The 24,238-nt window shown below is 44.3% G+C and overlaps 1 pseudogene; it reads right to left on the reverse strand.

Moving 5' to 3' along the window:
• Positions 1-20,419: 20,419 nt before the first annotated feature.
• On the reverse strand, positions 20,420-20,538 carry LOC144690239 (5S ribosomal RNA; annotated as a pseudogene).
• Positions 20,539-24,238: the final 3,700 nt, after the last annotated feature.

Consider the following 24,238-nt stretch of genomic DNA (forward strand, 5'->3'; position numbering starts at 1 on the left):
GATCACAGCAGCATGAGATTGAAATCTAACAATGTGAATTTGGATGTGAAATTCATTGTCATAGCGCCGCCTCGAGTGCTGCTTCTCCAGGGCATGATGTGCCACTGGCCACTTTGTGTGCCACCCTCTCAGCATTTTATCAGGAAAAGGGCGCACGAGGGAAAGCCCCCATCATGCGCTGGAAGACTGTAAATCCATGCTATCCTGACATCACACAGCCCAGTGACTTAATTTTATTCAATTTGGATCACATTCATCCAAGTAATGAAAGTCTCAATCATGCAGTAAACACCAAATGTGAATCTGCAATATGGACCCAGGACCAGACACTCAATTGCAGGTAAGCTAATTTTAAGAACTTCTGCTGTTGCAAATTGTCTGGAAGTCCTCTGGGATGTTTTTGGAGGAGTTGTGAAATTCCGTGGCAGGGAGTGTTGCTGCATCCTCATCGTGGGGCAGAGGGTTAGATGACCTTTCCACCGAAAGGTTGCAACAGGTATGGGGGCTGCATTTGCAGTGCCTCTGGGTCTGCAGAATGGCAGCGGGATGGAGCAGAGGCCCTCTGTTAATTTGGAGCCAGACTCCTCCCTGATCCTTGACAGTGACAGAAGGTTATCTGGAAGGCCAGCCAATAAATCTCGATGTGTATGCCCATCAGTGTTCTCCTGTAATCTGCGCCCATCAAGGTCAGCAACTAAGTCCTCCGCATTAGAACCTGTCTGCGACCTCGCACTCCTCTGAGCTGGTAAACAAACCTTCCTTTCACCCTGGCATAGCTGAGGCAGCTTGTGCCTAGTTGACTCAGCACTTTCTGATCCCAACTCTTGGTTCCAAGATACCTACTGTGCCAATATCTCATCTGGTGGGCTCAAGTGTCAGATCAAGTGATGTGGCTTCTTCATCAATGCCATTTTGTTGCTCTTTACCTTCCTCCTGAGGCTGCTTATACAGGGTTGACAGCAAATTTTGGGAGTCTGAAAGTAGGAAATTAGGAGGTGAGGATTGGGGTGAGGGACATGAGTGGAAAATAAGAAACCCATGGCCACACAACCTGCAGCTTTCTCATCATGCCAGATAGCAGGATAAGGGTGAGCTCAGAGTTGAGAAGGGGCATAAAACAGGGGCATACAGTCATCCTGTTCTCGGTGATGCCAAAACTGCAGTCTCTGTCACTGCCAGCCCCATGATGCAGAAAGCCATCTCCTCTGTTGGGCTCAGGAGATGCAGGCATCCTTGTCCACTGCCAGTTCTGCTCTGCTCCCTTCTATTGTGTGCCACTTTATCCTGTAAGAGAGATGGCAGCACTGTGTTACCTGTTATAGTTTAATAGTTGCCAGGTATATGTAGGCAGTGAGCAGTGGGAGTGAGACTGGCAACACTATTAAGTGTGTGAGAGTGTGATGGAGTATCTGGATGTTAGGCATGATACCCGAGTGCCAGAGACTGCCAATGGTGAGTGATGGAATACAGTGTGAGAGGTTTGTGTTATGGTGGGTGTCATGTGGAGATGCATCATTGACCTTGATCACCCATGTGAAGTCATTAGAGTTCTTGTGGCATTGCTACCAGTTCTTCAGGTCCAGATGTTGGGCGTTGATCTCCCTGGCTACCTAGTTCCACTCCTTTCTGAGGTCGGTCATTGAGGGCCAGCTGGTCTCCCGCGGAACCATGGCATCATCTCTCTTTCTGCCCACCTTTGATTTTTGTCTTTTCTTCTGTCGATTCATCACAGTGATGATTTGGGGCCTTCTTTACTTCTTACTGCCTGCAATCATGCAACATCTATTGACTTTTGGCAACATCTAGCTAAGTGGTCAAATTCAATAGTATTTAAACTGCTTCATAAAAACAGCAGCCTGGGTAATGATTACTTTTACCATGGTTCAAACATGGTTGAGCTACTCTGTTCTATGTGGGCCTCTTTGACTCAGTGGCCTGTAAATTGTTAGCATTTCTGGCAGCAGTCTCCATCCAAAGTGTTATTTTGAAAGCTTTTCTGTTTATTGTGCATCTATGTTTTCTTCAAACCGCACACAAAGTAATCTCATATTGCACCTTTGAGAAAACCTAAGTCATACGTTTTGTACAGTTTACTCAGTTTTGCCACAGATTGATATAAATAGAAACATGACTAGGCCACTCAGCCCCTCAAGTCTGTTCTATAATTCAATTATATGTAGGTTGATCTGTATATTTAACTCTGTCAACCAATCTTGGTTCTGTAACACTTGACATCTCTTCCTGACATAAATCTATCTTAGTTTTGAACTTTTCAATTCACCTAGCATCAACAACTTTTGCAGGAGAGAGTGCATGAAGAAATGTTTCCTGGCATCACCTCTGAAAGACCTAACTGTAATTTGAAGGTTATGTTCCCTTGTTCTAGGCTCTCCAACAAAGGAAATTGTTTCCGCCAACCTATCAACTCCATTAATCATCTTAATCAACACAATTAGATCACCTTGCAGTCTTCTATACTCAAGGGAATACAATGCAAACTTAGTCTGTGCAACCTCCCCATAATTTAATCATTACAACCCCAGTATCATTGTGGCCAATCTGCATTCCATACCCTTCAAGGTCAATGTGTCTGTCCTGAGGTGCAGTGTCCAGGACCAGACACAGTAGTCTAAATGGAGATTAAAAAGCGCTTTAAATAGCTTTATCATCCTGTTGCTTCCTTGGTTAAACTTGAGCCATTCCCAATAATGAGTGGCTTTGGGCTAAGGACCACAGAGATCAACTCCTCATATGCTTTGTCTTTGGACAGGAGTGATCAGCTTCTTAATTAGTATGTGTGTTGAAGGTTTGCAGGTTGTAAATAAATTGCTTTCAGTTGCAAATTCATTTGCATCAAAATAAAAGTGAGTCTTTCCACATACCCACTCCAGCTAGTGTGAGGGGTCCTCAATTAACTACTTGCAAGTACAATACATACAAAGCACTCAGAATGAAACACTGGCAAGACACTTGCTTGCAGACTCTTAGGGCAGAATTATCCCATATTTGCACTAATTGTGGTAGTGGGCGGAGAAAAGGTTATTTTACCTGCCGCCTACAATGGCGGCTTTTCGTGCCTTATCGTCCCCTTCCCAATGCATTCTTGGTAAACATGCCAGGTCGCCGGTGGGGCAGCCTCTGGTTCGCTCGTCCCACCATCACCCCAAGCCTTCAATAATCCAGATGCCATATTTAAAGGCCACACCTGCACAGAGTTAGCACTCTTCAAGGGATAGGAAGCTGTTGGGAACTGATGGCTGCCAAAGGGAGGAAACATGCTGCCCCCAGATTTAGCGACGCCTCCCTTGAGTGCCTGCTGGATGCAGTGGAGGCCCACTGCAAAGTCCTCTACCTTGGATCTGGGCAAAGGCCAGCAAGCAAGGTCACCAATACAACATGGGAGGCAGCGGTGGTCAGTGCCAATGCCCTGCAAAAGAGGACAGCCACCCAGTGCAGAAAGAGGATGAATGATCTCTGTTCTGCCAGGGTAAGTTACCCTTCTCATCACTCTCAACTCACACACTCACAAACCAATCACACATCCACAGGGATCTCACACCTCAAGGGACAACACCACTAACTCTCACACACCCTCACATCTCCATCAGGCTCATATCCTCTTGAGCTCACATCCTCATCCCACCCATGGCTCTACTCACCACGTAAACATTCCATGCAGTGCCGTGTGTCCTGCTCACACTTCCTCCATTTGTTTCCATGCAGGAGAAGCTGGCTCATAACAGCAGGGAGAGGTCCCAAACTGGGGCTAGGGTGGCCCACATTAGGCCCCTCACTCACTTTGAGGAACATGCCATCACGCTGACTGGTGAGGATGTGGACCATGCCTGCAGTGACAGTGAGGTCGACGGCAAACACCCACATGAGGATCCTGCACCACATCATCCCTCTCTCAATGCAACTGTGAGTGCTCTCTATCCTGCTTTTGACTCTGCTGCCATGTACTAATTATCTCTACTTTGGTTCACAGGGAGCTCTGCCAAGCGACTGGCACCCTCAGCCAGCCGGTCCCTCAGCTTCATCCAGGTCCTCACCTCCATCCAAGAGGACACTTCCTCCATTGAAGAGCTGGAAATAAGCAGCCTGGAAGACCCATCACAGCGCTTACCAACACCCTGCACCAGCGCAGAGACACACACCTTGGTGGGACCTAGATCTAGAGCTGACTCAGGTTCACGATCTGGGAAATAGGTCCGCAGCAGGAGAAGGCAGGTTCAGCTGAGCTCCCCGGCACTTGGAGGACTGCTGTGAGTTCCAAGTCAGATGATGAGCCCCTGGATACGGCCTTCTAAATCATCCTGGAGAGTTGGCAGAAGGCGGGCAGGAATCACGCAGAGCTGTTGGAAGCCCTGAACAGAGTGGCACACAAGTCGGAGGTATGTATCCGCTTGCTCTCTGATGAAGGGGTGCCCACATGTTCCCATATTGACGTCTCCATGGAGTGGATAGCGAACGCCATGGGAACCCTGGTCCAGCAGAATGCCAAGGCGCGCATAGACCTGCATTCCCTCGCGGTAGCCACGGATGAGTTATTGCAGTGGCAACATGAGAGGGAAACGGGGCAACTCGACAGCCCTCTAGGTGTTCCTTCCCCTTAAGGAATCAGACTGGGGCCCCCAGACACCCGAAGAGAGGAGGAGCGGCAGCTGGATACCCTCGGGTCATCCACTCAGGAATCTCAGAGGTGTCTTCTCCCTCTGAGTCCCCTTTACCTGTGAGCCCCTCAACCTCGTCCTCTGTCACCGCAGAGGGAGCAGCTGGTCCACAGGAGGACAGCCAAAGAAAGGCGGGGACCTCGTCTTTGGCTCTCCAGAGGACGCATGCCAAAGTCATCAGAGGCAACAGGGGCAACCAGTTCACAGGCTGTCTCCACTCCTCCCGCGCAGGCCAGGGCAGCACCTAGAAGAAGTGGTAGGCCTAGGAAAGTTAAGTATTTCCGATCACAAGTGGTTGAATGGGTGAACACATTTTGTCACTTTGTAATCTGAAAACATATTCACTTTCATTGAGTAATGTGCAATGGTGTCTTTCAGCTTCATTTACAGGCTTCAGGAGTCCTCCCACTGCATCCCCCACTAGCAGCTCAGCTGCACACAGCCAGACCACCAAGTGATTCTAGAGGGAGAAGTGTGTGTGTGTGTGGCAGGGCCTTTTGGTGCAAGCACTCTCCCCTGGACGCAGAGCCTTCCTCCATCACACTCATCTCACTGTCCTGAGTGTTTTCAATGCTGCCTGCTGGGGTTCTCTTTCAGTTGTCCATTTGGCTGCATCTCCGCCCACCCACTGATCACACTCCCATGCAGCACCTGTACCTGTCCAACACGAGGCTCTGCTCACTTTCGATTTGAGGAAAATGGTAGTTGTCACGTTTCTACTGAGCTCCCCTGTCCTTTCCCCTCCCCCAGTCACCCATGTCCTATCCACCATCATTGTTGGCCTCCGCGCGTCACCTTCCACCTCCCCAGCATCACCTACCAACCAGGACCCTTTTCTTTCCAGGATGTCCAGGTGAATGTGCACATTCCCTACCTTCCTGAGAATCCCATTCCCATCCACGTTGACCTCCCTGCCCTCCTCCTTCCCATCCCCAGTGTCCATGTCTGCCTCTGAGTCCCCATCAACCATCCTCGCCGTCCCTTCTACTGCTACTGTTGCACCCTCACTTTCCCACCCTTCCGGCTCACTCTGCCCCCTCTCATATTCACCATTCCCTCTGACCACGCCCACCCTCAGTTCACTCCCTAGGAGGCAGTCATTGACTCCACAGGCCCCTCCCTTGCACGTTCACCTGGACATACCCTCTTTGATCCCTACCCACCCTTACTCCCTCCTTCACCCTTACTCCCACCTCTGCTCTTACTCCCTCTTCCGCTCTGGACTCCTTCCCCGCCTCCGAACGCTTTCCTCCCTCCAAAGTCCTTTCCCCGTCTGAACTCCTTCCTGCCCCCAAAGACCTTCCCCACTCGGAACTCCTTCCCCCCTCTGAACTCCTCCCCCCGCCACAAAGTTCCTACCCCTCCGAACTCCTTCCCCCCACCGAAATCCTTTCCCCCTCTGAACTCCTTTGCCCCTCTGAACTCCTTGCCTCACACCTTCCTCCCCGCTTCCACCTACCACCTCAGTTGCTGTATTCTCTCCCGTTACACCACCCTGCCCCTATACTCGCTCCTCCCTCCTAACCTCACCTCCCCCCCGACACCTTCGCTCCCCCCTCAACCTCACCCCCCTGACACCTTTGTTCCCCCCTCCCAACTTCAACCCCCACCCCGGTGGACTTTCCTCCTTTCCTCTCCCAGTCAAATCTAGACCTTCATCTCCCACCCCACCCCCCCGGTACACCTTCCTCTCCCACTCACTGCAGGACCTTCCTCTGTCCCCCCCTCAATGATCATCCGTAACAGCCCAGTAATGTCCTGAAGCAGATCCCAGACACCAACAGAGACCTTCTAACTTCTGCGAGCTGCTTCATGGCAGAGCCATGCCCATGAGGACCCATCCAGTATGCGGTGCACATATTCCTCCAGGATCCTGTTGCTGCCAGGCTCAAGCGCCTTCTGCTCCTCGGATGTCTGCAATGTGAGCAAGGCTCTAACAGTAAGTCCTGACTACTGCATGTTACACTTGTCAAGATATGTTCTGGGTCGGCGAGTTTTCCCGCTGATGTAGATGGTAAATTTGACATGGGGAAATGATTCCGGTGGGCAGGCAAGATGATAAGATGCAAATGCATTGAAATCAGGTTCCCAACGTTAGATGGCAGGAAAGGTGGCCCGCCATTGATAGGTGGAGCAGACAGTCGGAAACTGGTTTCACGACACCATGAAATCGATTTTTGGCTTTCTTGCCATATTGTCTGCTCATGGCTGCCATGATGCCCGATGTCAAGGGGGATGGAAAATCCTGGCCTTAATTTCAACAATTCAGATCGAAGTCCACACTCATTCCTGATCTGCATCTCTTCCTCTTTTCTAATCAATCCCCATCTGGCTTCTTCTATAATAATAAAAAATAGGCATAATCCATTTAGATTTTAAAAATAGCATGGATTACTTTCTCATTTAATTACGCAATCACAGAATCACAGTGCAGAAGAATCAGCCCATTGAGTCCGCACCGACATGTGAGAAACACCTGACCTACCTACCTAATCCTATTTACCAGCACTTGGCCCATAGCCTTGAATGTTATGACGTGCCAAGTGCTCATTCAGGTACTTTTTAAAGGATGAGGCAACTCGCCTCCACCACCCCCCCAGGCAGTGCATGCCAGACCGTCACCACCCTCTGGGTAAAAAAGTTTTTCCTCACATCCCCCCATAACCTCCTGCCCCTCACCTTGAACTTATGCCCCCTTGTGACTGACCCTTCAACTAAGGGGAACAGCTGCTCCCTATCCACCCTGTCCATGCCCCTCATAATCTTGTACACCTCGATCAGGTCGCCCCTCAGTCTTCTCTGCTCCAACGAAAACAACCCAAGTCTATCCAACCTCTCCTCATAACTTAAATGTTTCATCTCAGGCAACATCCTGGTGAATCTCCTCAGCAGCCCCTCCAGTGCAATCACATCCTTCCTATAATGTGGCAACCAGAACTGCACACAGTACTCCAGCTGTGGCCTCACCAAGGTTCTATACAACTCCACATGACCTCCCTACTTTTGTAATCTATGCCTTGATTGGTAAAGGCAAGTGTCCCATATGCCTTTTTCACCACCCCACTAACATGCCCCTCCGCCTTCAGAGATCTATGGACACACACAAGGTCCCTTTGTTCCTCAGAACTTCCTAGTGTCATGCCGTTCATTGAATGTTTCCTTGTCAAATTACTCCTTCCAAAGTGTCTTTTATACACTCTTTTAAGCAATCTTTTATGCATTCAGGAATGATTACTTCAAATAGCAGAGGGAAAGGAATATTGTAATGGCTTTGAAAGATTTCTCCGATACTGGTTCTATGCACCATCTATAAGTATCCACAGTATATTAATGTTCTGGCTAATCTTTAGTGACTCCTGAAGTAAATATATTATCAACAAAATGGTTAATTATAAGGGGCAGCCATGCGGAAATGAGCAAATTTGCATAGATTGTGCTCAATTATATTCCTGATTCTGGGCAGTGTCTTTTATCCAATTGAAAGTCTAACACAGCTCTTACACTTATACAGCAAAACTGAACTAACACCAAATCAGTGAGGAAACATTATACAATGCCATTCTATTTGCACCTACTGTGTTATGCCTACCTGACACACAAATTTATTTCTGGGAACTTCACTGTGTACATGCAGGAACTCGCCCGAATCCATCATGAGCAGTGGTGAGCTAATTTTTGATGGAATCAAACCTCTCAGGGTGCACAATAATTTCCTGTGGTTGCGCATAGATTCAGCCTGGTTAGCAGTATGAATCAAATAACTCAGGGCTGCGGTGATAACGGAGGGAAAGGGAACTGAACTTGCATCAGTAAGCGGATTGATTTCAGTTCATTGTTATTATACAATGTGAATTCATAACTAGGCCTTCCTTTTCTAAAGGACTGACAGGAGGTGCAATATGGAAACCACTTCATCTTAAAACAGTACACCTTGGCCTATGCTAATAGTTCAAAAGTAAATTTTGCACCCAATTGGTACTATTAAAATTCTTCAATTTAAAATGCATATTAATGCACAGATTTACATATAAAAATACTTTTTTCTGTAATTGTATTAGTGAAAGCTTTTGCTTAAATAAATTAAATAATTTTGCAGTGATAATATGTATCACATATAGCAACAATCTGGTAGACATCCATGCTTCATATTTTTCATAGAATGTGACTAGATGCTAACGGTTTAAGTGGAAGATTGCCTTTGCAGCATTTGAATAAGATTTTCTTTGCATTGAGTGGCATTTGAGTTTCAACTGTGGTAAAATATTCTTTTTGGAAGATCAGCTTGCTGAACATGCTTGTTCGACATCATTTAGCACTGTTTTCTCAGGATGTACAACTCACATTAACTAACCAATATAAAACTTCTATATGCTAAGAAGTCTCAGTACAACATACTCTGTTTTGTGCCTCATTATTTCTTGCTTTTCTGCTTGACTTTGTAAAAGAAGCCTTTACAACACACTCCATACCGCAAAGATTATTTAGGAGACACACTTATGACTGCCCTATTTACTCAACTTCATGGCATCCATCCGAGCATAAGAAGGTATCAAAATATGACACATTCCACCTAGGTGATGAATAGTGGCAACCTGTGACAATTTACAGCTTCATTTTTCTTATCTTGGATTGAGGAATGCTGCCAAACCATCTAATGGATAGAATCAGGAACTTGCTAAGAAGAGAATTGTAAGTAGGAATTTATATCCGAAAATCTCATGTACAGCACCTTGATCATTAAGAGAAAATGTCAATTTTATCCGCCTTGTCAGAATTCTTTCTGTTGACTTTTTCATTACCTACATTTCCCAAACCCCTGTTTAACTTTTGGGCTTTCTTTTTATCCATCTCCTTTCTTTCCAACTTAATTTCCCTTCTTTTTCACCCTCAACATTTTCATCTCCCCTTTATATCCTCATGTTTCTTTCCTCTTTCTCTATCTGCCTTCTCTTTGCTTCCATTGGCTAACTCATTTATTCCGGACGGAAACATCCCAGATTTACTTTGAGCGCAGTAGCGGGCGTGAAGAAAGACATTTTACCCGTAGGCCACAATGGCAGGCTTTCGCACCCTAACGTCCCATTCCTGCCTCATAAATTATGCAGCCACAGTAAACATGCCATCTCTCTGGCGGACAGCCTCCAATTTGTCCTCCATGCAGTTACTTTGCTGCTTCCTTATGCCAGGCACTATTTTTAAACTGCAGCCACATGCACACTTCTCAATGCTTGTAGCCCAGGAGTGCTCCAGTGCAGACATGACAAAAGCCAAAAAGAGTGCAGCCCCCTGATTCAGTGACGCATCCCTGGGACACCTTCTGGACACCGTGAAGGACGGCCGTGATGTCTTCTACCCACCCTCAGGCTGCAGGAGGCCCAACAGTCTCACCACTCTAGCTTGAGAAGCAGTTGCAGAGATGGTCAGTGCCAATGCTGCACACAAAAGTTTGGCCATCCAGTGCATAAAAGGATGAATGATCTCATTCATGCCGCCAGGGTAAGGCAACTATCTTATCACTCTAAACTCACACTCACAAGCCCATCACACATTCACTGGCATCTCACTCACTGCCAGCTCAAGGGACATCACCACTCACTCTCTCACACACACCCTCACATCTCCATCTGGACTCATCTCCTCTGGAAACCGCCTCCTCAGTCCTCACCGTCTTGAGGCCACTGGCGCAGGTCAACATGTAACCCCACACATACCCTGGGATAGCCCCCTTCCCTAGTACATCCCTTGCCCTGCGGCCTCTTCCCCTGCCTACCGCCACTTCTCCTTCTTCCCAAGCAAGCCCTAGCCGTGCAGCCATTGAAAAGCCACCCCGCTTTACCGCTGGTCTAGTAGATAGAGACCTGCCCACGAGCCCCCCGAAAAGTGATGTGGTGCTGCTTGCGAAGCCTGGCGCTGATGACTGCGAGTGCTGCTCGAAGCCAGGTCGGCAAACAAACCTCGAAGTCCCAAGTGAAGTACAGCTCACCAGGTGCGCATTGCTTATGTACAGTTGTGAAACATGTCAGAGTGTTTGCATGATGAGGTGCCCAGATGATCCAGCGTGGGGGGGATGATTTTGATGAGCAGGGCTTATAATGAGATGCTAAAGTATTGAATCTAGGTTCCCGATGTGCGGCAGTGGGAAACACAGCACACCAACGATGGGTGGCACGGACGATTGCAAACTGGTTTCACAACGTTGTAAAACCAATTTTTGGCCTTCTCGCCATATCGTCTGCTCATGATCACCATGATGCCCGCCACCCAAGGGTCTGGACAATTCCACCCTCAGTCTTTATCAATATCTCTCTCTTTCTCTCTTCTTTTTAGCCCCATGGTTGTGCTGATTCTGAATTTTTTCAGCAAAATTGCACATTATTTTAGATTAATCACCTGCTATCATTGAAACTATTTTCTATGGCATGAGAACTTATTGCATGTTGGTGCTGAAACAAACTTGTTGGGCAGATTCTTGTGCTGTCCTCCATGGCGAGTTTGGTGACAGGGGTCATTTAATGAGGCGTGAGGTTGCGGGGGGGGTGGGGGGAGGGACTCTGCCACATTCCCATCTCCACCCTAATCAAGACCTTCATACCTGCCAAATGAGACCCTTAAGCTGCAATGAATGCCCACTTAAAGGCCTCATTCCACCACCACTGGTGTTAACCCAGCGGTGGGTGGGGAACTCACTGAGAGAGCCATCCTGTTGCCCTTGCTGCTCATCCCCTTCCCACCTTTTATGTCTTGAGTAAATGAGTTCGTTGGTCAACCAAAATCTAACTGCACACCTTCCTATGATCCCTTCAGTTGTTGCTTGCAATCAGTAACAGGGCAAGACTGATGTAAGAATAAACAGTGACGGTTTATTGAGACATAGGGGCAGAGCACCAGATCATACGTGCTCACTCAGAAACCTCCAGGACTAGATTTACAGTTCACAGTTGCCCGTGCTGTACAGTGATTTGTCAGTGCTGTCACATGATCAGAACACTTGCATTCTCTTAAAGGGACAGGGTACCTCACTTTACCACACCACCCGTTCCCCGTGATCGCCAGCCCGTGATTCCCCCCTCCCGCCATCACTCACCACTGGCCACAGATTCAGTGATGATCCTAAGCCTCAGGACACCATCTCCCCCGATTGGCCAATTGGCCAGCACTCTTGGTGAGCAGAAATTCTACTCCCGTGGTCCTTGATCCTGGAGGAAGGCCTGCCACTGGCCTGTTAAGGGCCTGAGGAGATGATGCAGTGGACCTTTCCAAAAAGAAGCAACACGGGGCTCTCGCCAGCTCTCCAAGCAACGGATGAGACTACCATCACCTCCATAAGATTCTGTCCCTTATCTTGGGGAAACAAAAAAATAGCTTTACAAGATCAATGGAATTGTTTGCTGTGGTTTTGTTGAAATTTGTTATCACTTTTATGGTTTGATTCAAGGCATCTCCTAGGGAAATCGGCAAATGGTGTTTACAAATCTACAAATGAATTTTGTTGCAATCATTGTTTGGCATGTTTATGCTTGACACAATTTTCCTCCTGTATTATTCTGCATAAACAAATCATTGTGATGTCTGTTTTTGAAGTGCAGGTTAATGGCTCCATTGCTACAAAAGCAAAATCCTGCAAATAAATGTACAATGAGGTACAAAAAGCATTAAAAAATGCATCTTTGAACATTTCAAGGCAGGATCCTTCACCCTGATTGAGTCATGCAGTCATGAAATCATCATTTACTTTAATTTCTAATCAATAGTGCAGCCTCTTTCCATTAGCACAATATATTGCTAACTCAATCACTACTTGCATAAGATCTTCTTGGTTTCAAGAAAGCTGTACGACTAATTATCTAGGGAATATAATTTATGAGGTGAAACAGTGGCATTTCATGGCAGCAATTAGGCATTTAAAATGTACTAAGAACCAATGTAGAAATAGCAAGAAGAAATCTTGTTGAAGGCAACATTTCTTTTCATCAGGTTGGAAATCAGGTTAGAAGCAATCCGGTTTATATAAAAAAGGTGTTTCTGAATTTAAATCCTAAACCTTTTTCATACTTAAGCATGAGATTTATTTAATCATATATTAATATTTTTACAACCTACATGGTTATTTGTTTCTGAGGTAAAATATTGAATTTTGACTTAAATGGAATAGGTTTAATGGATTTCACTAGAAAATGGTTTGATATTGTGGAACAATTGTATTAAAATTAGGATTTTATCATAAAGTGGCTTGGTGATGTTCACTGTTTTAGACCATGTCTGCGCCCCTGTGGTAGTTTCTTTTAACTGCAGCAGTAGTTTTTTTTTGCTGTTCTGATGATAAATATTTTTGCATAATGCTTAGAGAAATTTTGAATATGGATCGTTTTCAGAGTCTTTTGACATAAAATATATTTCCAACTTTGAAGTGCAATATTTACGAGTGTCTACTGATCTGGATATTTATGCATTTATGTTCAGAAACATAAAAAGGATAAAATCCACAAAGAGAAATCATGGTTAACTAAGCAATTCATTTTTTAAAATATCTGTGGAATAACCAGAATATATATTTCAGTGTTACACATATAACCACACAGTACTTACTCAAACTGTGCATGCTTTTTATTATGTTAAATGTTAAATTATCAAAAATTATAGTTAGTGTAATATTAAATATTTTAAATAGTGTATGAGATAGAGTTACTTCTTTGAGCGCAGTCTGCAATCTGGGCGCAAACTGCACTCAAAATTGCACAAGATTTTTCAACTGATTTTATTGTTCACGTATCTGCTCAAAATCGTTTGCATAATCACAAATGTAAGATTATCCATGACTGGCACAATCAGACAGTGTTTTAGAACTTTACTTTGCATTAGAAGATATTCTTGATATATTTAAGAGAGGTATCCAGCTGCAATTTTATAATTATAACTAAAAATGGGCTTATCGCAAAAACTAAGTATTTTTATCAAGAGTCTCTAGTCCATCATCTGTGAGTAACCCAATTCTAAATAACTGAAAATGACTTTTGTTGGTGTACAGTAGTCAGTTTCTTAGTAAAATAAATATGTTTTATTATTTGAAAGATTTTAAAGGTGACTCTTAGTTCTCTGCCCACGAACAGGTCTTTGGCAATGTTTTCATTGAATCATGGCTAAGTACTGTGATATTTAGCTATAGGTAGGGTGAGGAGACAGGTCCTGAGTGTACCTCATCTGAAGTGGGGATTGAGCCCTATGCTGTTAATGTGATCCACATTTTAGTTGTCTAGATAACTGAGCTAACTAGCCCACCACCTAAACAATGCCACCTTAATTTTAAGAGACTCCTCAAAGCCTGCAAATGGGTAAAATTAGCAGAAACTTGCCATGGTGATTTTTAATATGAGGGCATGGTCAGTTTTGTAGGTGGGGTCAGGTTCCAGCACAATGCTTTTTAACCAGAGGAAAAGATGACAGAAACCTAATTCGCACTGAACGTAACTCATGTTTGAAATTCCTCGATTAAGGCAAAAGACAATTAAGGCTGAAGCATTTGCAAACATTTTCAGCTAGAAGCACTGAGTGCATGATCCATCTCAGCCTCCTCCTGCAGTCCTCAGCATCATAGATGCTAGTCTTCAAGCAATTTGATTCACTCCAGGTGATATCAAGAAATGGCTGAAGGCATGGGATATGGCAGAGGTTATGGGCCCTGACAGCATCACAGCTGTAATACTGAAGACTTGTGCTCCAGAGCTAGCCATACCCTTAATCAAGCTGTTCAAGTACAGCTACAACACAGCTATCTACCAGACAATGTGGAAAATTTCCCAGGTGTATAGTCTGTCCACAAAAAGCAGGACAAATCCAATCCAGCCAATCATTGCCCCCTCAACCTACTCTCAATCATCAGCAAAGTGATGGAAGATGTCATTGACAGTGCTATCAAGTGGCTCTTAATCAGCATCAACCCGCTCACCAATGCTTAGTTTGAGTTCTGCCAGGGGCTACTTGGCTTCAGACCTTATTACGGCCTTAGTCCAAGCATGGACAGAACAGCTGAATTCCAGAGGTGAGGTGAGAGTGACACCAAGGTAGCAGTTGACCCAGAGTGCCATCAAAAAGCCTTAGGAAAATTGAAGTCAATGCGAATCAGGGAAAAAAACCACCAGCGGTTGGAGTCATACCTAGCACAAATGAAGATGGCTATGCTTGTTAAAGGCATTGATGACCTTCTGTCCAACTAAGGTGAGAAAGTAGATATTCACTGATGATTGCAAAGTATTCAATATCATTTGCAACTCCCAAGATACAAAAGAAGTCCAAGCCCATATGCAGCAAGACCTGGACAACATTTGCAGGCTTGGACTGATATGTGGTAAGGAATATTCATGCCACATCAGTGTCAGGCAATGGCCATCTCCCATTATCAACGCCCTGGGGGTGGGGTCACCATTGACCAGCAACTGAACTGGACAGGCCATACAAATACTGTGGCTGCAAGAGCAGGTCTGAAGAACACTCCCCAGTTAAGAAGAAGACTCAAAACATTAACCCTGTTTGTTCTACCAGACCTGCTGAGTTTTTCCAACATGTTCTGTTTTTATTTTAGTCAGGAATGTGGTGGAATTCTGAATAAGTGCAGTTCCAAAAACACTCAAGTAGCTCGACAGCATCCAAAACAAAGCAGCCGACTTGATCAGCGCCCCATCCACCACCTTAAACATTCACTCCCCCCACCACCGATGTACAGTGACAGTAGAGTGTACCATCTACAAATGCACTGCAGCAACTCATCAAGGCTCCTTTGACAGCACCTTCCAAACCCTGGACCTCTGCCACCTAGAACAAGGGCAACATACGCAAGGGAACCTGCAAGTTCCCCTCCAAGTCAGTCACAATCCCAATTTGGAACTATATCACTGTTGCTTCACTGTCACTGGATCAAAATTCTAGAAATCCCTCCCTAACAATACTGTGGGTGCATCTACACCACATGGACTGCAGTGATTCAAGAAGGTGACTCACCACTACCTTCTCAAAGCTCTGTTAAATCAAATTTGTGCAACTGTTTCTTTAGCATTCACCCAATTTTTACTAGTTTCCTTTTTGTAGCCATAATGCCCAATTTCCACAATAGAGTAGTTTTAGCAATGTTACGTAACTCGTACTCCATGCCATATATGAAAATGACAAGCAGCAATGGAGAAGCCGCTTGCCGACTCATCTGTCCTCCCAATTGAAGAAAGTAGATTTGGAGGCGAACAACTTTCAGACAGGATAGAATTGACTCCAAATAATTTAATAGTAATTTTGTAATCAAGGCATCAGTCATGGTTTAGTTGTAGCACTCTTGTCTCTAAATCAGAAGGTTATGGGTTCAACCAGAGACATGAGTATATAAATTAAATAATACTTCAGCACAATACTGAGATGGTGTAAAACATCCCACAACACTTTTAAGACAAAAGCAGTGAAGTTCTCTCATTGTATCCTCGCTATGATTCCTGCATCAACCAACAGCACCAAAATTACAGGTTGGTTGTTGCATTTGCCTAAATTAAAACAGTGAATACACTTCATTGATTGGGAAGTAGCTTGCAGATATATGAGGATGTGAAAGGTGCTTTATAAGTACATGTTATTTCTTTCATATTTGCGATGGAAGGTGTTTCAATGATATTTGCTAATTAAGGATCAATACCTTGGCAGGCTAGGATAAATCCCTTTCAAGTCTGAACTATGCCTTTGAATTCATCCTGGACTGGTAAAGTGAGTTTCTTTTCTCTGATGGCCGACATGGATTCGGTTTGGACAATCTAGTTTCTGGTGCCCATATAGTCCTGTACTATACATGTGGCAAAAATTCACTACTCAGTTGGCAAAGTCTTCAAAATGAAAATGAAGGAAATTTAGAAAAAATACAGATGCTGTAGGTGTGCTCTTCTGAGGTAGGGTGAAGTGACATTTTCAGCACCAAGCACACAGAACATGATTCCACATCTACACTCTGCTGTCTCACCTATGGAATATTTGATGTAAACACTAGTTACCCAAAGTAGAATATAGTCCTGCTCCCAAAAGCAGCATTTCTCTTGATGATTGTAAATAATAATGCAGAAACATTTTTTGTTATAATGCTGGAGCAGTAATTTTGTAGCACAGTGCATTGGTTTTCCTATATAGTGCAGAAATGGTAGGACGAAAATTCAAGAGCCCATGATTCCCTATACAGTGACATCCCAGTGTTACATCATATCTAGGTGAGATGCCCAGGTGATGTGATTCCCACATGAAAGAAATATTGTAATAAATTGCACAATGCCAAATATGAGAATTGCTGAAAAAAGACATTTTGCTGAAGCTTTTTGTCATGTACTCATCAGGACAATCACAAGAATACCAATGTCAGGGGAAGCAACACCTTTATACTGTATGAGAAGAGACTGCTGATTGGTTGGAAAGTGGACTCTGATTGGAAGAGGTGTAGCCATGGAGAATGCACCAGTTAATGGTAATTGACAGTTAACTGCCTAGCATTGTTTGAAATTTAAACCAGGCAGCTTGACTCTGCCTTGAGAAATGAACCAGCAAATGGCTATCACTTATTTTCTTTAGCTGAAACAGGCAAAATGTGTGTACATGTTCACTCTGCAAAGAACAGAGCCCTGTGTATTGATATATGTAGCTTCTAGTACACGTAAATGTGCCACACTGTGAGCCTGACCAACAATCTTAAATTGGTTGTCAGCATAATTTTTAGTGCACTGAGGATTATTTAGCAAATATTGTCCAATTGCGGAATCGCATCTAATGTTGGACACCGCGTTTTGCAAGCACAGGCTGGTTGGGTATGGTCTGTACCTTGCCTGTTGCGAACACCAGAAGGGACATGATGTTTGATATGATCTGCCAATGTTTGAAACATACAGTCTACATACCTAGCATCACACTGGCACTGAAATTCATATACCTGACATTAGTATTCTTGCAATTGTCCTGATGAGTGCAAAATGAAAAGCTTCGACAAAATATCTTTTTTCAGCAATACTCAAGTTCTATACTACCAAACAACTATATGCCAAATATCTTCCTGCAGTCAGTTACAGACCAGCCTAAAATACAGATCCAAGTTTGTTTATATCACAATTTTTCTTCCCTGTTTCCTTAATTTCCTATATCTAATTACTTATTTTGGTGTACAGTTCCAAGGACACTAGTCCTCTGCTAACCTACACATGTAGTCAATCTCCATTCATTCTAAACAATGAGAGTTTCCAAGATATTTGACTGCAGGAATATCGCAACTGAGTACAATTTTGCCCTCATTCATCATTCATGCATGCACGCTCTCCCACCAGAAAATAATCAGGAGCAGGTACCCTGGCTGATTATTCCCACTTGAGGAGACAGAGATAGATTGCCGTAGCCTCATGGCTGCGTTAACTGATTTTAGATCAGTGATTTACCTCAGGTAAAATTCATCCAGTCAATAACCTTAATGAAAAAGTTGGCATTGAGTACAAAATGGAATTGTGAGCTGTGTGCTTCAAGTGACTTTCATTCGGCATTTCATCCGTGGAGAGAGAAAGAGAGTTAATGTTACAGGTGAAAAGTCAGACAAAAGTTCATCGACCTGAAATGTTGTTAACTTTGTTTTCCTCTCCACAGAAGCTGCCAGACCTACTGTGCATATGCAGCATTTCCATTTGTATTTCAAGCATCCACAGTATTTTGCTTTTGTATTTGTTGTAGGACGCATTTCAGCTCAGGGGTCTCTGTGATCTTTCTGGCTGCAAAGAGTCTTATTCTTATGTCCCAACAGGCAAATAGCCTAAAAATACACATTGTCTAGCCTAATACATGGAGACTGGCCACTTGGGTAAGCTAGAGGAAGTGCACTTTTCAAAGGTCAGTGGAGAACACAATACTGAGTCAACAGGCAGATGCTATGATCCAGGGCCTGATGCACTGGTATAGCCATGGTGCAAGTGAGGAGCAGAAAAATAACATGGTGCCATTTGCATTATTAATCATTTGCTACTGCTTACCTTGTCATTATATGCTAACCCTTTACTCTCTGCCCCTATTCTGAATCCTTCAGACAATTCTAGCTCTGCAGCCACACAGAGGCACATCTGTTTGCTTTTTCTACTGGAATCTACCCATCATAAATCCATGTTTTAACTCCTTAATCATTTCTAGAGATTATTGTATTTCTTTAAATGTAAAACAGAATGTTAGATTTTGTATTACAGCCTTATTCCATGTACCAATAATTGGAAATGTATATAAAATATTTGGGTTTTTCCTGTGTTATTCACAAGGTAGATTTTACAAATTGGCACATGCAGAACTGAATGTTCTGTGCCAAGAATATAAATTCATAAATCTTTCCAAATATCTCCAACAAAATCATTGAAGTAATTTTGCTTTTCTAACTCCAGATACTGGTGGCTTTTGGATGAAAGGAACTGCAGTACATAATTGGTTAATGTGGGAATGAATACAGTACCACCCACACAGTGATATAAGGGAACACATGATCCACAAGTAGGGGTCAGTGTGGTGTTGGATAGTGCCGTGTAGCATGGAAACAGCTCTTAGTTTGGACCTTTACCGTATATATGTACATAGTTTCCAATAGTTAATAAATACTTACTGGTTAACTGCCTAAGATTACAAATACCTTTAACAAGATCTACCAAACTAAGTCCAACACCTTCCAACATGGTGGCAGCGAATGGAACAACTCAAAATCTCGGAGAGACTGCAGGAGAAAATTAAAATCCTGGAAAATAGAAGAAAAAAATCAAAGAAGTATTCTGACCTGAAAAGAAGCTCAAGAAGGGAAAGCACAGAAGGAAATCACCAGATTAAAAACTCCAAAGCAAAGCCTGAAAGTATCAAAATCCTTGAAAGGGCGAAATTTAATCAACGTGTCCAGCAGGTAGGAAAACCTGTCGACTCTTCATTACTGAGCTGTACACAGTGGCTGAAGTCTGTGATTAAGGTGACCTGAAATCTGAGCTAATCAGGGATAGAGTAGTTGTGGGAGTGGCGGACAACACCCTCTCAGACATGCATCAAGTGAAGGAAGATCTAATCCTTGAGAAGGCCCCACAGATTGTCAGGCCATCTGAAATCTGTTTGTAGGGGAGAAAGCAAGCCATGGTACAAAGTAAACCCCACTGTCCAGTTAATGAAATGGCACAGAAACAGGGACACTCCAGGCCAAGGCAAGCAATACACTAACCAACCAGTAGAGTGACCAAGCTCAATGTGGAGCAAAGCATCCCACAGACGTGATCAATGTTCAGCAATTTCAGCCCAGTGCTTACAATGTAATGGAATAGGACACTGCAGGAAGCTGTGCAAAGCCAAAACATCAAAATGCACAGAAGATCCCAAGATCAAGATCAAAAGGACCCACACCATGCTTCTTGGGTGAGGTCAAAGATCCTGGATTTTCATTCTGGAACACAAACATCTTGGTTAATTCCATTTCACAAACTTGAAAGTGTTTTACTCACAGAAGTGGGACAGAGGAAGAAGTTTTGGTGTGTGTGAAACTCTTTCGAGTTATCAACAGTCACAGATTGCAACTCTTTCGAGTACAATCACAGTTCTTGGTTTCTGGGAGTGGGACGTGAACCCAAAACCCTCTGATTCAAAGGCAAGGGTGCTATGAACTGAGCCACAGCTGACACCTCTTTAAACTAGTGATGGATTAACAGCAGCGTTAATGTACAGAGCTGTGAGCAGCCTCTACTGGCAGAAAAAGCCTACTGCACCTGGTATTCCCAGGCAGTCTCCCATCCAAGTACTAACCAGGCCTGAGTCTGCTTAGCTTCCGAGATCAGACGAGATCGGGCGTTTTCTGCCTAGTGTTGAAGTTGCACACAGGAGCCAGTGTTATGGTTCTATTGGATAAAGAGCCGTGACTGAGAGACCTTTGCCTACGAACAACAGACACACCACTTTAAGGGCCTGGAGGAACCTGACTTTCGGTCATAGTCATGTTTCTGGAACTATTGGTATGGCATCATCCATAATCAGTCTTTTTCTCTCTTGAGCAGAGATGCCTTTGTCGCCCTAAATCTCCTCAAAATGGCAGAAGATGTCAAGACAACCACTGTATAAATTAGAGAGAACTGCAAGTTCCCGAGAGCTCTAGCAAGAAAGATCCTCTTGACTGGGAGTTCAGCTCTGAATTGTCTTTTCTCTTTGGAGACCAGGTTTGTCCACTTTTGTTACAGGTGCTAGAAGCTCCTCATTGATCAGACCAGTCAGCCACTCAGATGGTTACCCTGGAACCTCGAGTAGGTGACAGTCAAGAGAGGAAGAAGCAATGAGAAGAGCCTCAGCCCCCAGCTCTGGCACCAGTTGGAGAGATAGACCCTGAAATCACAGAGCAGACGCTGCAATCCCCAGCCAGCTTGACATAAGAACATAAGCAATAGGAGCAGGAGTAGGCAATTTGGCTCCTCAAGCCTGCCCCACCATTCAATCTGCCCCAGGCCTCAACTTCGTTTCGTGTCAGCTCCTCATAGCCCTCAACTCCCCAATATTTCAAAAACCTATCTACCTTCTCTTTAAATACTTTCAGTGATCAAACCTCCACAACTCTCTGGGGTAGAGAATTCCAGACATTCACTACCGTCTGAGAGACGAAATTCCTTTGCACCTGTTTTAAATGAGTGTCTCCTTATTCTGTAACTATGTCCCCTTGTTCGAGTTTCCCCCACTAGTGGAAACATCTTCTCAACATCTACCCTGTCAAGCCCCCTCATTCTTCTAAACTCTAATAAATAAAGGCCTAACCTGTTTAGCCATTCGTGATAAGTCAACCCCTTCATCGCAGGAATCAGCCTAGTGAATCTCTTTTGAACTGCCACCAATGCCAGTATATCCTTTCATAAATACGGGGATCAAAACTGTACACAGTACTCCAGGTGTGGCCTCAACAACACCCTGTACAGTCGTGACAAGACTTTACTATTTTTAAATTCCAACCCCCTAGCAATACAGGCCAAATATCCATTTGCCTTCTTAATTACATGCTGCACCTGCATGCTAATTTTTTAATGTTTCATGCACAAGAACATCCAGATCCCTCTGTGCTGCACTTCTTTTGGTGTCTCTCTCCATTTAAGTAATAGTCTGGCATTTGATTTTTCCTACCAAAGTGCATGACCTCACACTTTCCTACATTAAACTCCATCTGCAAAGTTTTTGCCCACTCACTCAACCTATCTATATCCCCTTGCAGATTCCTTATGTCCTCATCACAACATGCCCTCCCATCTATTTTTGTGTCATCAGCAAATTTGGATACATTACACTCTGCCCCCTCCTACAAGTCATTAACATAGATAGTAAATTCTTGAGGCCCTAGGACTGATCCCTGTGGCACTTCACTAGTTATGTCTTTCAAACCTGAAAAAGACCCATTAATCCCAACTCTCTGTTTTCTGTGTTAACCAATCTTCAATCCATGCTAATACATCACCCCCAATACTGTGATCTCCTATCTTGTGCAATAACCGAATGCCTTCTGGAAATCCAAACACACTACATTTACCAGTTCCTCTTTATCAAATCTGCTTGTTATATCCTCAAAGAACTCTAGCAAATTTGTCAAACATGATTTCTCTTTCACAAAACCATGTTGACTCTGTTTGATTGCGTTAAGCTTTTCTAAATGCCCTGCTATTTCTTTCTTAATAATGGACTCAAGCATTTTCCCAACAACAGATGTTAGGCTGACTGGCCTATAGTTTCCTGCTTTTTGTCTCCCTCCCTTCTTGAGCAGGGGCAGTTTTACAATCCGCTGAGACCCTCCCAGAATCCAGTGAGTTCTGAAATATTTTGACCAATGCCTCCACCATCTCTGCAGCCACTTCCTTTAAAACCCTTGGATGCAGGCCATCAGGCCCTGGTGACTCAGTTCTGTTGAAGGGTCATGAGGACTCAAAACGTCAACTGTGCTCTTCTCAGCCGATGCTGCCAGACCTGCTGAGTTTTTCCAGGTATTTCTGTTTCTTTTTTTGTTTTGGATTTCCAGCATCCACAGTTTTTTATTTTTATCACTATTTTTAGGTCCTGGTGACTTGTCTGTCTTTAGTCCCATTAGTTTCTCAAGTACTTTGTCCCACGTGATAGGGACTGTTACAAGAGCTTTCCTCCCATTAGCTCCTTGCTTACCTAATATCTTTGGAATGTTTATAGTGTCCTCCACTGTGAAGACCAATGCAAAATATTGATTTAAATTATCTGCTATTTCCCTGTTCCCCACTATCAATTCTCCAGTCGCATCCTCCAAGGGTCGCACACTCACTTTAGCTACTCTCTTTTTATATACCCGTAGAAGCTCTTGCTGTTTGTTTTTATATTTCTTGCCAATTTACTTTCATAATCAAATTTCTCCCTCTTTATTAGCTTTTTAGTTATCCACTGCTGGTTCCTAAAAAATTCCCAAACCTCTGGCCTACCACTAGTTTTTGGCGCTTTGTATGCATTAGTTTTTGATTGGATACTCTCCTTGACCGCTTTTGTTAGCCATGGGTGGTTCATCCTTCTCATCGAGTCCTTCTTTTTGACTGGGATAAATTTTTGCTGAAATTGTTATGAAATATCTGCTTAAATGTCTGCCACTGCTCATCCGCTACACAGCCAAATGCAAAGGTGAGTTTACTACCAAGTAACACCCTCACAACATGAAAAGTCATCTTCCATCCCAGCATGCGTCACAACAAGTCACACAAAAGAAGAAGAGAAAAAAACACTATAGAGGCAAGCCCAGAGTTCATCTGCCCCATAAAGAGCAGGATAAACCAACCACCATCTATCATTATAATTGGGGAACCAATGAAGTGCAATTCAATGCCAAAGAACAGAAAAAGATGAAAAGACACCCAGATGACAGAACAACCTCCATTTCAACAAGGTTTACCTGCAGCAACAGAGCCTTTCACTCCTCCAACAATAGTGAGAACAAGATACGGAAGGGTTATAAGGCCTCCACAGGTTGGCGAGTGGACAGCTGATCTCGCTGTGCCCCCGCCTTCCTGAACCTCAGAGATTTGAAGAGGGGAGATGGGGTAGTAGTAATGATGTGAATACATGGGATAAACTGGGATAACTCATAAATAGGTTGGATAAAGGGTTGGAGGAAGGTGTAGTATAGGGGTCTGGCACATAAAGGGTTAAGGTGGGGCTGGGTATAGTACCACCCATGAAGTGATGAAGCGAACACATGATCCATACCTAGCTGTCAGTGTAGCGCTGGAAAGATCCGTGTGTAGAAGCAAGCAAGGAGACAGCTCCCACCTTGGACCTTTACTGTACTTATGTATGTAGTTTCTAATAGTTCTAGTAGTTAATAAATACTTATTGGGCAGAATTTTCTGCCTGTTGGGCGAGCGGGCCCGACCCAATCTCCGGTGGATGGGCCGATGTCCGCCGGAGAAGTGGGCCCCGCCGCCATTTTAACTGGGCGGGCCAATTAAGGACGTGACGTCCGCCGGGAAGCGCTATGCGCTCCCTGTGCGGGCGGGGGGGGGGTGATTCCCCAAATGCGAGAGTGTGCTCTTTCGCGC

This window comes from Cetorhinus maximus, chromosome 14, assembly GCF_964194155.1.
Source record: "Cetorhinus maximus chromosome 14, sCetMax3.hap1.1, whole genome shotgun sequence".
NCBI lineage: Eukaryota > Metazoa > Chordata > Chondrichthyes > Lamniformes > Cetorhinidae > Cetorhinus > Cetorhinus maximus.